General features: G+C 39.7%; 1 long non-coding RNA gene across 1 annotated transcript; it reads left to right on the top strand.

The window, feature by feature from the left end:
• The first annotated feature begins 500 nt into the window (after positions 1-500).
• LOC122142239 lies at positions 501-2,022 on the top strand. The gene is made up of 3 exons (XR_006158468.1): positions 501-640; positions 718-820; positions 925-2,022. It is a non-coding gene; the product is annotated as an uncharacterized LOC122142239 (long non-coding RNA).
• Positions 2,023-4,247: the final 2,225 nt, after the last annotated feature.

Raw genomic sequence — 4,247 nt, 5'->3', positions numbered from 1 at the left:
CACACACTTCTTGAATCTTCCCTGCAATTTAGGCATGACAGCGTGATCTTTTCCTTTCTACACAGAATAGCTTTTGTTCATTAAACCACTGTAGATGTTTTTGTCCCTGCAGCTCTTCTGACAGGTTCTACATGATTTCTGAGTCTGTGTGAAGATACATGTAAAAGCATAATTTGAGTTTGTGAATCACAACATGAATTCGCCATCAGAACAGGTTATCTAAGCAGGTTGCAGTACTGGGTGTAACCAACTACTAAAAACCAACTATTAAAAAACCAACAACTAACTTTTAGTAGCATGACTGCAGTTTACTGGTTTAATTAGCTTTCCTACAAACTGCTTTTTCTAACAAGTAGCAGTGCAGTGCGACCAAACAATATAGCTGTATCTTTTATTAATTAAACTCACACAAGATGATAACAAAACAAAGTCTATCATATTATAGCGAATTGGTTCTCTAGTGTTCAAAAGTTCGATTCTGAATCGATTCATCCTAATGTAGTGATGTGATCAACCATTTTTTTGGCTAAGTGGTACATTCCACCTGTATAAAAGGGGATGTGATTGACATCCAGGTAGCGTGTCATTTGGGGTCTCGGACGTGACGTCATTCTTTGTGTGCCGTGTTTATGTCCAGCAGGTAACAGATAATAGATTCAATATCAGCATAAACATCTATCTCCGCAAACCTCAAACTCACACCACATTAATTTGCAGTGTGGCTGAGGAGAGATTTTATTTGCGGATAAACGTTTATCTCTGCAAACCTCCAACTCGTACGCCAGTGAGTGCGCGGGTCAGTGCGAGTCTTTATCTGCAGGTATGTCACATGTGTATGTCTCATAGGTGTACATGTAGGGGTTTGCTGGGGATCTTGAGGCGGTAAATTATATTTCTGCATTTAACACGCTATTGAGAAATTAGTGACACGGGGGGGCCAGGAGGTGTTGCAGCAGGCTTTTGGTGATCTATTTGAAAATACGAGTATCTTTATGTGTTTGAGTCTCGGCACCGGAGAGCTTTCGGGCGCAGCGGATTGTCTTTCATTGTGCCTGCTAATTCTTTCGACTACTCTTCTGCCATTTACCGGACGGTGAATGTTGTTGTTGCACCGCATACTCTGATTTAATTGACCGACTTCCTTGTAGTGTACGTGGATTAATTTGACGATCGGAACGATCGCGTTCCCGGTCTGAAGCGACGCATTGCCCTCAAATATTTATTGACTAAAAACTTGTGGTGGGGTAATTACAGTGACGAATCACTAAGTGTTTGACACGACCATTGTGTTTGACTGTTTCTTTGTCAGAGGATTTCTTATTGAACTGCTTCATTGACGGTTGTATTTTATTTTTGTATATGCATACTGTTGACACTTCACAAGATGTTATGCTGCCCACAGTTTGTGAGTACCAGTGAGTGAGGATTGCCAGTAACCTGGTGTCCTTGGTTCCGTCAGGCAGCAAGTGATAAGTGTTTCTGACAAACTATACTTTGATGTGCATATGTGACTGTGTGTATGTGTGTGAATGCATGTATTTGTTTCTTATCCTGTTTTGTTTCTTTTCCCTTCAGAATTGGGGGGTACCAGTCCTAGCCAGTGTCCTGTGTGTGGTGGTGGTGCGGCTGTGGATTTGCAGTGTTCACAACGTGGGTGTTGGTGCTGTGTTGTGAGGGCACGAGTGGTTGCTGTGTTCACTGGATAAGTAACTTGAATCCCCCAGTTCGGAAGTTGGAAAAATGTGTTTGCATTTCATGTTTTTATGATCAACGCTTATTTTTTTTATTGTTTATGAATCTCGTATGTATTAAATAGTGATTTTAATAAATTTGTTGAATTCTTTATACTGTTGTCTGATATCTGTCTCAGCCACCACGTATCTGTGTGCTGGTGGTACATTGTATACCGGTAGGTCCCCGGCCGATTTCCGGGGTGGCGTAGTCTATTTCTTGCCATCGTTGGCGCTGGGTTAAATTCCCGACAGCAGCGTGCCACACTAAATATTATTCTCTTTCTCATTTGTAGCATTTTGGAAAGTCAAATTTATTCTAGCAAATCGGTTCATTCTCAAAGGTCTTCTCTCTCATTTGTAACTTTCAAAAGTTTGAATTCTTGCTAGTACTACTAGCTAACTACTTTTTCAAATTAGTGAGTTGTTTTTTCAAACGATGTACCTGTATAAGTGATATAGCTTTCCCAGAAGTATTATATACGGTGTTTGTTTAATGCTAAAATGTCATGAACATTAGACAATGAAACATAAATAACATTTTATACACCTAAATTAGCAAGGCTGAAGATTTAGTAGATAATCAGCAAACACCTGCCACTGTGCGTTTTCCCCTGAGCAAATAAATACCCAGTCCAACAGCAAAAATTACTGCCACTACCACAAATCCACACTATTACTGTACACCTGCAAATGAATGTTGATCTCACAGCTTATTCACAAATGAGACTCCAGGATTCAAGATTTGAGCGTGAGAGCTGGTGAAAGAGGATGACAGGAGAAAGATACCTATAGAAATTTACAGTACCTTTCCTCAAAGACTCCACTATCTCTGGTGTCTCTGTTTGTAAACCTGCTGCACTAATGACTCCTGCTAAAACTAATGAAGAATAAGACACAGTAAGATTGATCAGCACTGATTGTGCTTATCAGACACTATTGGATTAATGTGGTCCATTCAGCTGCCCACATCTGAGATCTGCAGTCCCACTTATTTACAAGGAATTTCAGGACATAACAATAAATCCATTTTGACAAACCTTTCTGTATGCACATAGGATAGTGATTTAAATACCATCTTGCCACATCGGGTGACTGATAATGCTTTTATGTAAATGTTAACAAGCATGAAACATGCGGCCAGCATGAGTGCAATTAGCATACTCAGAGTAAAAACATTTTTTGAAGAAAATATGAGTGACATTTATAAGCAAAAAGCTATTATTATGAAGCTAGAGTGTTGCGTGTGGTTTCCAGGGGGTTCGTTTCTGGATACTAGTGTGTTTTGAGTGTTTTTTTAGCATTTGATATGAGGTTTCTATGGTGTTACTTACTGGCAAAAGTCTGAAGTGAAATATTGTGGCCCTTAGGCCCCATTTACACAAAACCAAGAATACACAATCAGGCTAGAGCCCATGTTAACAATTCAAGCTCTATTATAGAATACTGGCATAAACATGTGACAGGATAATAGTGCCAAAACATTGGTAAAAACTTTCTTTTGTCCTAGGCTGACAGTGCCTGATATATTCTGGTCAAATGTGTAATAGTGCTGTAAGAGCTCGCCTCAGCACTTACCTCTGAATTCAGACATGCATTACTCACATTTCAATTACATATCACATTACTCCCATCATACCTCACTAGAATACCAATTCATGGGATGATTACCTTTCTTCCTCCCTATCATCTGGAGAAAAATGAGACTTTCAGACTGAACAGTTACTCGTGGAGTTTCTTGTCTCCTGAGTGTTGAATGGTTTAGCATTTAGATAGCAGCCATGAAAGAAATTAAAGATGAGGGACTGAATGAGAGAGAGAGAGAGATGTGCTGTTAGGGATTTTATACCACTAAGAGAACAAGAATTGAAATTACAATGAACTCCGAAGATTCATGTAAGATTGTGTAACTTTACATTATCCAGAGAGTTCCATGAACTGTCAGATAAGAGAAATATACAAAATGTGCAGAGCGTTGTCAAATGTCAAAATGTCAAAAGCAGTACCAAAAGTAATCCAAAAGACGATGCGTTGCAGTCCTCTCTGGCGGAATACAGTAGGTTTGTGTGAAGTGCAGAGCAGAATTAAATTGTTAATCGCTGAATATAAACCAGATTATTTTCCCGAACCACTCCATGAAGGTGTGCGCACATAATTCAAACACACCTCACCCACCAAAAAAAAAGGGGGGAAAGAAACACGGCATGTCGCAATCTGTGACGTATGCAGGCGAGAGCCAATAAGCGTTCAGTCATCCTGCAGTAAAGCCTGTCGTTTGAAGCGGCAACATTTGAAAGGTTTTAAAGGGGTCCTATTATGCTCTTTTACAAGGCCTTTATTTTGTTTTGGGGGTATACTAGAACAGGCTCTCATACTAGGTTGTTCGAAAAACATTTTTTACACGTATTTTACATTATTACAATACCTCTCTCCCAGTCTGGCATGAACGGCTGGAATAGTTCCTGCATCAAATGAAGGCCCGCCTTCTGAAATACGAAATGGGCTGTGATTGGTTAG

Source organism: Cyprinus carpio, chromosome B24 (genome assembly GCF_018340385.1).
Source record: "Cyprinus carpio isolate SPL01 chromosome B24, ASM1834038v1, whole genome shotgun sequence".
Lineage (NCBI taxonomy): Eukaryota > Metazoa > Chordata > Actinopteri > Cypriniformes > Cyprinidae > Cyprinus > Cyprinus carpio.
Note: the sequence above shows the minus strand (reverse complement) of the source record. Positions and strands in the feature narration are given on the sequence as shown.